Raw genomic sequence first — 12625 nt, forward strand, 5'->3', positions numbered from 1 at the left:
CATTATTGTTTATTAAGACAAATCATTGTTTACATATTCAAGCACATGGATAACATTTTGGGTTTTTATAATATTAATGTGTAAAATATCAATAATTACTTCATTTTAGAAATAATATTAATTCAGAAAATATCGTATTTAATTTGTAATATAACAAAATATTTTTGTTATAGGTATAATATGATCAATCATATTTAATTCTATATATAAACTAAAATAATATTATTTAGAAAACAAAAGATTATTCAAATTAATATTTTGTAGTGCTACTGCCAAGATAAAATAATAATTTTTATGTGGGGAATTGCCTACTAGCTATACCTATAAGGAAGGAACTAACTATACCTATAAGTTAGGAACTAATCACTTGGTTAAGGGAGAATTTCTTACACAAATCTTTCGAAAGTTAAGTAGACTTTTATTGTAAGTTGTAAAACAATAGAATGACAATGTTTACTATAGAGTTACTATGTGTTGCTTACCCCATTTGAGAATATGGCTTCCTATTTATAAGGAGTGGTGCTGACATAGGAAGAGCATTCTTATCATTTTACAAGTTTGCGCTTTTGTATAGAAGTACCCTAATAAGGTGTTTCTCCGATGACCACAGGGCTTCCTAGCTTTTCTTTTGCGAAGTTGACTCAACAAAATCTCTTGAAGATCTTTTAGCTAAGGAGGCTTTATAGGTGATCCCTTTTTTTGGGTTTACTTTCCTTTAACTATAGCCTAGGTGGAAATTATTGATGGACCTTACCTTAGTGCTTTATTAGGCATTGGGCCTTAATTGGCCCAATAGATATCAATTACTCCTCATTATTTCCTTCAAGTACTTTGGAGGGAAGAGTTTTGTCATTAGGCATTGGGTCTTAATTGGCCTAATAGATATCAATTACTCCTCATTATTTCCTTCAAGTACTTTGGAGGGAAGAGTTTTGTCATTAGGCATTGGGTCTTAATTGGCCCAATAGATATCAATTACTCCTCATTATTTCCTTCAAGTACTTTGGAGGGAAGAGTTTTGTCAAATTTTATTTTGGGAGATGATCCCGAGAGATGTTTCTTCATCTAGCAATATTCACAAGCTTTAGCATAACCTTACCTCATCGGATATGCATCCTTTCATCCAAGGGTTGTGATTCATTTCCATCTTTTTCTAAAGTACGACCCAGATCGTTGCATCCTCTAGCATCTCATCTCCCAAGGTTTCCCTATAAGAAGAAGGCCTTCGTCAATTTTTTGTTTGTTACTTTTTGTTCGTATAGCTCTATTTTCTTTTTTTTGCTTGCCCTAGTGTGCGGTTGTTCTTCTAAAGACTTGTGATGAGGCTTTCTTCAAAGAACTCATTTTTTTTAGATTCATTTATTCATTCTAGCTTTCTAGACTCTCTTTGATTCTTATTCGACGAGCCTTTTGAGTGAGCAATGGCTCGGACTAAGCATGCAACGAGGATTGTTCCGCCTCAAGGAAAGGGGATGATTATGGGGAGTGGTTCTAGGTTTGGCAAGGTGGATTTGGAAAGAGTGTGAGTGACCTTCCCTTTCCCTGACAATTATGTGGTGTTGGTCTCTTAGGGTATGGCCACTCAAGAAGGGGGTGAATTGAGTGATTAATTTTTTTTCAATTTTAATAAATATTATTGATTAATGATTTTATTGAAAAATGTATATTTGATAAATATAATAAATTATATTTGATATTAATAATAAATATAAGCCACAAGATATAACAAAAATAAATATAATGAGCCACAACACAATTTATAGTGGTTCGATATCTTCATATACACCTAGTTCACTCTCCCAAGGTCTAACCACCATTGGGGTTCCACTAAAATAATTTTACCAAGATTTCCACACTAGCTCATATTGGAAACTAGATACACACCTAAATTATAACGAGTTCTAGGCAACTACTACACCAAGATTTTCTTCCTAACTTATATTGGAAACTAGATTCACTTAGATTTTAATGATTCTAGGAAAATCTATACAATCCACTATAGTAATTTAAATGTTACAAATAATTGTCCACACTTGGACACAAATAAGTAATTAAGAACAAATTATACAAGTCAATAATATTTAAATAAATAAATTTATAATCTAAAATAGAGAAGTTCGGATTCATCGTAGAAAATTTGAAGAACTTTTATTCTCTTGCCTTGTGGCTCTTCGGTGGGTGTGTAATAATATTTTGAGAGCTTTGGATTGCTTGGATGCTTTACTTGAGAGCGTTGAAAGCTTTCGGGTGCTTTGGATATACAATGGAAGTATTTGGATGCTCAAAAAATGAGTTTGGGGGGGTATTTATAAGGATTTTAGCCATTAAAGAAAGAGTTAATATAAAGTTTGAAATTCAGAAAATGTTTAGGTTTTCTCAAACAATAAGAAAATATGTCTTACCTTTAAATCAAAATAAATTTATTTTTTTGCATAAGAAATCAAGATTTGAAAATTCAAATATAAGATTTTAAGACATAAATGATTAAAACAAGAAAACATGTCTAAAATCAATCTTCTTTAATTCAAAATAAATTTATTTTTTGTATGAGTAAAAGAAAACATATCTAAAAATAATTTTCCTTTAATTCAAAATTTAAAAATTCAAATATAAACTTTTGAGATATAAATGATTAAAATAAGAAAACATATCTAAAAATAATTATCTTTTAATTTAAAATAAATTTACTTTTTGCATGAGTAAGAAAAAAAATATTTATATTATAAAAATATTTTTGTTAATCATCAAAACATAATTAATATGAGCAAGTTGGCTCAACATGTGGTAAGGCTACTAGAGGCAAGGCAAACTTGCATTGCTCGTGTTAACGACGAGTGTCTCGATGTTCACAAGGCTTTCTTATTTGTAGGTCTTCGATTTCCTATTCCCAAATTTGGTCTTAACTTCCTAAGGACGAGTTCTTTGGTTCCAACCTAGCTCCATCCTAATGGGCAGGCCCAACTGACTGTGTTCTCTATCCTGTGCCATTAGAGAGGAGTAGTGTCGTCCTTGTTTAGTTGTTTTTATATGCTATATGAGGAGTGGATTAGAAAACTAACCTTTTTACCTTTTAGAAGGTGTCAAGTGTCGACATGTCGTCTATTGATCTTTCCGATAAGATCGACAACTTTGAAACAAACTAGTTAGTGGTAAAGCCTTCCCTGATTAGGATGTTCCCTAGCGATGGTGTTGGGATTTTGTGTGGGAAACCCATGTGGCTTAGTTTCCTTCCCCCAAGGTTATGCTAGCGGTTTACAATGTGATGATAAAGAGAGCAGTTACTCTCGAATCCTGTGCACCTTTGAGAGGTCCTTACTCGGGAAGGCATGGCTGTCGTAGGATGGAGACTTCAAGTTGATTGGTTGGAAAACCTTCCAAATGTTTAACTGAATGGGTTCCTATTACCCGTTTGGCTGAGGGGAGTTACACCGAATCCTTTGAGAGTCCCTCCAAGGATGTTTTCCAGTTGGCAAATTTCTCTTTCAAGTATGAGTAAAGGGATATGAGGACTAAAAAGGAGGAAAAGTCCCACTTGCACACCTCTATGTCCTTGCATTAGCTAGTTTCTCATGAAGGTATTATTCTTATTCACTTTTTATGGTTGTTCACTTTTCATTAATAAGAGTTTTTATCTTCTTTTGCATGGTTATAGGTATGGGTTGTTTTCGTGATATTTACAAGAAGTAATTTGCCTTTAACATAGCCTGAAAGTGCAATGCTAAGGCTAGCAAGCAGTCTCGTCTTTTTCTAAGAAAGGTTGCTCCTATTATTGTGGCAACTACAACAAGCAAGGCAACTGCTTCTCCCCTTGTTTAGACTCTAGCTATCCCTGAGCCTCATTCTTCTTTGCCACTTACATCTCTTCTCCCATCTTAGATGGTTGTTGTGAAGACCTCCCACCTTGTTTCCTCTTCTTCGAATAAGGAAAATGAGGAAATAGTTTTAGCCATCAACCTCAATGACCACCACCATCGAAGTCAGGTACAGTGCAATCATCATCGCCTTCTTTTTCGTAAGGATCGAAAGATTCTAAATGAGGAGCATGATTATCATTATCCTCCCATCCTTCCTAAAGTTAATCCTCTCGCCCTCTGGCCCATCCAGCTTTGGAGCGATCATCGCTTAAAGAGAAACCATTTTTAGGTTTACTTAGGGATGGTTGACATAGACTCCATTGTCGACTCGAATATTAAGGCTCACGTAATTTATTCAACCATCATTTCTCAAGATAAACATGGGATGTTTGGCAACATTCCCTAGATACTGAACAGTCCTAAGAGGTTACTCATACAAGTGAAGTCTTTAGCCATTCCTTTGTTGTTCTCGTTATCTCCCAATTTCTTCTTTTCTTAACCTATCATTCATGGGCTTTCTTTCAGGGCATATAATAGATAGTGGTGACCAACAACCAGAGCCAAGCATACTATCCATCCGTCTAGGAGCAATTGGAAGGGTGGTAGAGAGAACGACAAATGTGGGACATTAATCATTAGAGAAACTAATCTCTCATCGAGAATCTTGAGTAAAAGCACAAGGAGTTAAGGGGGCACTATGAAAATGTTGGCAAGCATCTTGACGAGGTGAAATCCATCATGTTTCTCAAGTTAACTTGTTGAAGGAGAAGGTGCAAGAACTAAAAAGGGTAGGTAGGAAGTGTGAGCTAGCTGTGACAGCTTTGGAGGCTTTTTATTCCGTTCTTGCACAAGAAAGTGCCCAACAGAATGAGGAGTTGGTATCCAACCATTTTTGCGAGTTAACGCTTTAAAAAATGTGGGTTGCTTGACAGTTTGAGCAGAGCTTATTTGAGAATACTAGCTATCCCAAGACTGCTATGAGAGGAAAAAAGCTTATGCCAGTGAGTTCGTCAAATATGGTTTTTGTTTCTCTTGTTTTTTTCTTGAGTTAAAGTGGCCTGACCATCTTTCCTTAATAGAACTGCATTGATTACTGTGAGCTAAGTGTAATTCTTGAACTAGAGTTTGGAGGAGCCATTCAATCTTTTGGGCTATTCTTGAACTGGAGTTGAGTGTAATTCTTGAACTGTAGAAATGTGTGCACTGTTTGGAGAAACAACTGGAAATGGTTATAGCTACTTCATAACATTCATTAATGATTTATCTAGGTATGGTTATATGTACTTGATGAAGTATAAGTTTGCAGCCTTTGAAAAATTCAAAGTGTTTAAGGCTAAAGTAAAAAATCAAATAGAAAATAGTATCAAAATTCTAGGATCAGATCGAGAAGGTGAGTACTTGAGTACTGAATTCAATGAAATATCACATTTGACTCCACTTGCAACACCACAATTGAATTGGGTTTTTGGTAAAAGAAACCATACCCTACTAGATATGGTATGCTTAATGATTAATTATACTGATTTGCCTATTTTATTGTCAGGGTATGCCTTTCTTACAATAATTTACCTTCTAAATAGGGTATTAACAAAGTTTGTCGAAACAATGCCATATGAGATATAGTATGTGAATCAATCTAATCTTAAGCATGTTAAGATTTGGGGTTATCTTGCTTTTGTGAAAAAGCTTAAGATAAATAAGTTGGAGCCCCGATCAGATAAAGGTAGACGTGTGGGATATCATGAAGATTGTTTAGGATACTATTTCTACTTCCCAGATGATCAAAAAGTTTTGGTTAGTGGAAATGCTATTTTCCTAGAAAATGAGTTTATTCAGGAATACGGCATTGGGAGAAGAGTAGAATCAGATGAGGGGTCATCTGAACCACAATTCAACTCAAGACAAGATACATAATTGGAACAACCTAGTCCATCTCATGATGAAATAATACAAGGACCTCGTAGATCATGTAATACCCGAGAATTTTTAAAAGGACTCAAGTGTAATTTATTTTAAGCTATAAGTGAAATTTTTAGATAAATTAGTGTTATAATATAAATTTTCACAGTTATGAGATACCGAATCGACTGTAGGAAATGCTTTGGAGCTTATATATTTGAGGAAAAAGACATGGGATTAACGAGCGTTCCGAGATAGGATTTATGGTATTAAAAGAAATTGGAATCGAGACAATTTTTAGTATAACTAGGATTCAGTCTAGAAAATTGAATGATTATAAGGGACTTCGGGAAGTCAATGGAACCCTGAAGGGGCTTCGATTTTATGTAAGGATCAACTTTGAAGTGGTTTCGAGATGAAACAAAGGTCCTGTGAGGGCGTAAGGATGAAATCGTTCTTATTGAGAAACTTGAGTTATTAATTTTGGAATTTCGGTATTTGAATTCGAATGAAATTTATGTCTGAGGGTGCAATTGCAATTGTGCAATGCTCAAAGAGAAATTAAGAATTAAATTGAGGGATTTATGTGTAAATTTCATAGTCTCAATATATTATATATAATATGTATATATATACATATGGGCGTGGCAGCAAAAGGCAAAATTGAAACTGTAGAGAAGGAAATGGCAGAATCCGTGAGAGATTGGAGAAGATCTGAGGATATTTGAAGAAGTTATGTAGGATTTATGAAGAAGATTTGAGAAGATTGAGTAATAAATGTGGTGTAATATATATATGTGTGTGTGTGTGTGTGCGCGCGTGCGTGTTTGTGCGTGTGTGTGATGGCTGGGCAACAAGAAGATAGAAGTTGAGAGAAATGGTTAAGTCTTCTGCAAGTAGGTTGCCAAAGTGATGGGCAAGTCAGGAAGAGACGGTGCATTGCTTATAAATAGAGAGAGAAGTTGAGAGAAATGGGGAAGAAGATAGAAGAAAGTGAAGATGGTAGCTAACAAAGGTGTTGATTGGCCATGGCAGCAGTAGTTGGTTACAACACTAGCAGCAGCGGCGATCGTGCAACAGTAAGAGGTAGTTGGTGGTGGTCGCGACGAGCGGCAGAGGCGGCTAAAGATGGCTATTACAGTAGTATGCGACCATGGCAGTAGTTGGGGTAGCGTTGGAGGCAATCGACCATCGTTGTGCGGCGGCTGCCGGCGGGAGGGCCCAGGTGGCGGTGGTCAGTAGGTTGGCACACGCAGGTCACTGTGCGCATTTGAGAGGTTGGAGAAGAAAAAAGAGAAAGAAAGAAAAAAAAAAGAAAAAAAGAAAAGAAAAGAAAAAAAAAAGGAAAAAAGAAAATATGAAAAATAGAAAAAAGCTTCCGAAAATTTCAAAAAATTCTAGTAATTAATTTGGGGCTAAAAGGGCATGCCGAAACCAAAAAATTATCTGGACACGCATTTCAAGGTCAAGGCACGCATATTGAGAAAACCTGAGAGGCTAAGTCAAAGTGAGTGGTTTATCTTATAAATTATTTTTACGAATTCTGGTAGTGGGAAAATTGGGATAATATTTGAGGAATTATGTAGTGTAGAATTATTGAGGAAAAATAGAAAGAAATAGAGGAAAATTATGAGAAAAATAAGAAAAATAGAATATTGATATTTTTTAATAAATATACTGGGCATGGTATGTTGAGATTCCGAATTGAGTACATTAGAAGGCTGACATGAGAATCAAGATATTTTGAGATATGCTTAAGGTAAGTGGTTCGACCCTAAATCCGATTTTATGTAAATGATGTTAATATGTCATATAGATTGTATTTATATGTTATGATGAAATGTGCATATGTTCATGATAATATTGTTGATCATGCATCGCATATGTTTGAGAGTATGAGCCGGCATTGCTGCTCCACAAAGGGTGCACCCATACACCTTGACATGGTAATGAAGTTATAAAAAATGAGAGTAACATTAAGGTGCAATCGGCTCAAACGAAAGGAAAAGGAAAAAGACATTTTGCATATTCAATCCATGCACGAAATATGATTTTGTACCCTTACTTAGATGATTCATCATCTAACTTGGACTTTGTCTCTGAAATATTCAAACGTTTCAGATGGAAATTGTAGCAGAAACGAGGATGAAAGAGGCATATAATGGCACTTAGCAAAAGTGCATGATGTAATGGTTATACATTTATGTTGCCTATATATTTAAAGTTCTACTACTTTGAATTCTAAACGTTTTGAAGAGTGATGGTACATAACCTTATTATTGGTTAATGTTAAAGTTAAGATTTGATTCTTAACTTCCGTATTTGATGTTTATCTTGATTCTCATTCAAGATAGATGGAAAATTTGGGATGGATCTGAGAAATAATATGGTTTAACAATTAGTTTTGAATAGAAAAAAAATTATTATTTCAGAATTATCCTAAGTTATAACACGCCTGAAAAATAGGGTGTTACAATTAGTATCAGAGCGAAATTTTAGTTGGAAACTTAAAAAATATTTGATTGGAGACTCAAGAGTTCTATTGGGAATTGAGAATGCATGAGTCATGGATGGTTAGTCTGTTGTGACATAACCTAGTTGTCGAGTTAGGTTTGTGAATAGATGGTATGAATCATCAAGATTGAATAGTAAGAATGATTTGGTATAGATTGAGGATCTTAGGGATTAGGTCGAAATAAGAAATTATCAATTGGGTTGATAGATAATTGTCAATTGGGTTCATTTTCATTTATAATGGCGGAATAGTTAGTTGGAAGAGTTCCAAACGAGAAATAATTGTAGATTCCACTCCTAAAACTGAATATATTCTGACATGTGATGATACAAAGGAAATTACTTGGATGAAGAAATTCATCACTAAACTTGATGTGATTTTGACCATTAAGTTGTCAATACCATTATATTGTGATAACAATAGGGCTATTGCACAGTCTAAGGAACCCAAGTCTCAACAAAGATCCAAACACATAGAAAGTCATTTCCATTTGATCAAAGAGATAGTAGCACATGGAGACGTGTCAATGTAGAAAATGGCTTAATCTGAAAATGTAACTAACTTGCTGACTAAAGTTATAACTCAATCACAACTAGATTGTCATCATGAGAAGATGGGTATCAGATACCAAAAGATGATGCAATAGTGATAGGTCTAAATTAGTAGTAATGCAAGTGAAAAATTGTTAGTGATACGCTCTAATACTAGATTTATATGACGTCATAAGGGATACGATGTATTATTGTAAATATTAATATAATAGTCATATCTTCATTCATATTCTTCGTTCTTATGAATGATCCTAGATATAATGTTAAAGATTCTAATGTTAAGTTGTTATGAATATGAGAGTAGGATTCTTTAGTACAAGAATCTTAAAGAGTTTCCAATCCTTAGACTTCTCCGAATGGAGACTTCAATTAGTCAATTATGGAATGACTTATAGTTTACTATTTTGATTAGCATGAAACACTAATGATAAAAGATGATAAATCACATGAGATGTAAATAATAAACATAAGGGTGAGTGTTGGAGGACACACACTTAACGTGACGTCAATAACATATCACATAGTTAAGAGAATTAATGATTTATTATTTGGTTACAAATTGTGTAACTGGTTCTTTGATTACATGTGATACAGATGTCTTGTATACTGGTGTTTGAGATTTGTCATTGAGCGAAACCATCCAATTGAGATGGAATACTCTTTATGTAGTCTTTTTTCTATTGGTGTATGGAGATAGGTGATTGTTGGATATGATCCATTAACTTCTAGTGAGTGGTAAACATCCTATGCAACATTTTGTTGGTGGTTGATTGGTAAAAACCCTTAACTAGGGTATGAATGATAAAAAATGAGTTTCTAATGTCATATCGATCACACCAAATTAAATATTAGCATATTTATTGAGTTTAGTGAGCATAATCAATTCATGGCTTTCACTCACGGGATGTTAATTAATGAAATAATTGTATTATATGATAATTCTCAACCAAAATAGGCCAACACGAAATATGACTTCATTGTCTTATAGGATTAGTATGACTTCATTGTCTTATAGAATTGTCTTGATATATTACCAAATGTCACTCAAGATCTTTTGGGATATTTTGAGAAGATTGAAAGGTTCTCAAAATATATCAAAGAGTTCGATCAACATCAAAGGGGTTTGATATTTTCTAATTACTATTTAGTAGTGAACCTAGAAAGTTATACCCAAAAGTAAAATGACTAGATTAGTGAATTTGACCTCGTATATCATTTTTCACCACCATTCAGAGTTAATGAAAAATTAAAATACTGTTAAAAGTTAATAGTGAACCTAAATATGACTAAGAGTTAATGGGATTCAAATTGTAATTAATAATAGCAAGGAAAATGTGGAATAAATGGAAGTTTTTGTAAATAGAAAAAAGTTATCTCCTACATTTAATGTTTTTGCATGCATTAATTTTATGTATTTAGTGCATCTCTTTTTTTAGGTAATAATATAAATTGAAGAAAGCTTCTCATGGAAGCTCAAGAAAAGAAAAAAAAATAAAAGAAATAAGTAATTGAAAAAAGTCGAGCTACCATTTTCTTCATTCCTTCATTCTTATTCTTCGTATCAATTAGGTAAAAAGTTGACAAAAATTGTCGATTGGTAGTGGGCAATGATATCGCCGAAGTCATAGTAACGTCGTTGAAGCCACAACAACTTGCTGAAAGAAGCATTAGCTTTCGTCAATGACAAGCAACAAGAGTTGCCAGCCGACAAAGGCAACATTAGCAATAAGCAACAATAGTTGTTGACGACAGTAGCAACAAAGCAACAATAATTGCCAACGACAATGGCAATATTTCCGACAACCTTTATGCTATGTTTGTTTTCACTTTTTCCAATTTTTCTTATTGCTTTCTTTCTTGCCCCTAGCATTATTTTGTTCATGAAATGAACTCAAATTTTGAAGAACGTTACTAACTTTTGCTTACCTTACTAACTTTTGCTTACCTTAATCTTGGTTTTGACTAGCATAAAAAACTAGCAAAGGGTTTCATGTTAGCTTACTTGGTATGAATAAACTAAGACCTCCACACTTAAGGTGAAAATGGTCAGGATTGTAAAGCTTCCCCAACGAAAACATCCAACCTTTTTCATCCAGGGATATAAATATAATACGCTTTATTTACTTTTGATGTAATTAATGCATGTGGTTAGATTTTCTATACGCATCACGGGTTTATTTTTGTAAATTCTGGGGTGCATACTTTGATGCTTGAAACATGTTTTTAAAAGAGTTTTGAAAAAAAATATATATTTATCCTAGTATTTACCTATATAATGTTATTTAATCTACAATAATAAGTTTTTAGGAGTATTATCTCTATACAAAAATAAATCGTGACAAAAAAAAGTCAAGTTTAATGTGATATTTATCTCGACATTATGTTCTTTGCTAGAAAGGTGACAACGCTTATTGACTAATCTATTTTCTTTAAGATGACCTTGCATCCACTATTTAATAGAAAAAATAAGAGAAATAAACATAAATACATAAGCTCAATAAGACATATTAATGGTGTATGAGTGTAGAGTATGTGCAACATAAATATATCAGTGACATGATAAAATATCTCGTTTAAACTAAGGACTTGACCAATTTGAAGTGTATCTTACTCAGAATTAACTACTAAACTTCTAATATTTTTCATTAGAAAAGAATTCATTACATCGAACCACAATTACTTCCCTTTGCCCAACACCAAGACTCTTCACAAAAGCATAGTTTTAGACTACATTGCACAAAAACAATAACATGATACGTTTCTAATACGGAATAAAAATAAAAAAAATGACATTTTTCAAAAAAGAAGAAAATAAAAATTCAGGATAAAAGCATAAATGAAAAAATATAAGGACTTTTTTTGTAAATATATTTTTAATATAAAAAATTATAAAAAAATATTATTCAATCTAAAAATAAACATAAAATTCATTATGATTCATAGGGATATAAAAAAAAACCTATGAAAGCAAATTATCAATGAAAGTAGGGAAAAAAATAGGGACAGCTTCAAATCAACAACCCTAACAAGAAAAGGTGGTTCCAAATCACTCTGAAAGATTATAACAACACAATCAAATTATCACAATAAAAATAAAATCATTAGTTTATAGATAAGAATCACTAAATCAGAGTTGTGAATAGACAACAATATCGAGCAATCGACAGTGGCACTGAGCACGAAATTGTGAATCGTTTCGTGTTGCACGGAAATGATAACACCAAGCACATAAACCTCAATTCATATAAATGCAACACTGAGCAATCGACAACAAGGGGAAACCAAGCAATCGAAGTTGGAAATGCAAGAAATCAAACATCGAGCAATCAAAGTTGGAAATGCGAGAAATCAAACATCGAGCCATCGAAGTTGGAAACACGAGAAATTGAACATCGAGCAATCGAAGTCGATAGTTAAAGAGAAATCGAACATAGAGCAATCGACCGACAAAATGAACAATGATAAAAGGGACAGCCAGCGGTTCGAGAGTTAAGAGTCGATAGTCAAAGAGAAACTAGGGCTAGGGCAACCCGGGCCTGAGAATTAATATATGCTGATTAGAGACAAAAATTCTTCCGTCTCTAACCAACGTTTGTGGACGAAAACACATTCCCAAATGATAAACATGTTTTCGATATTTTTAATTTATTACAGAACGGTCCCAAAATATTTTTGAAATTGTAGAAACAATCTGAAAATATTTTTGGGCGTTTTTGAAATTTCAAGTTTCAAAAACAAGAAACGTTTTAAAAACGCCAAAACGACATCTCCAAGATGTTTCCGTGCATCACAAGTTTTAGAGATCT

Source organism: Diospyros lotus, chromosome 12, assembly GCF_014633365.1.
Source record: "Diospyros lotus cultivar Yz01 chromosome 12, ASM1463336v1, whole genome shotgun sequence".
NCBI classification, from domain to species: Eukaryota; Viridiplantae; Streptophyta; class Magnoliopsida; order Ericales; family Ebenaceae; genus Diospyros; species Diospyros lotus.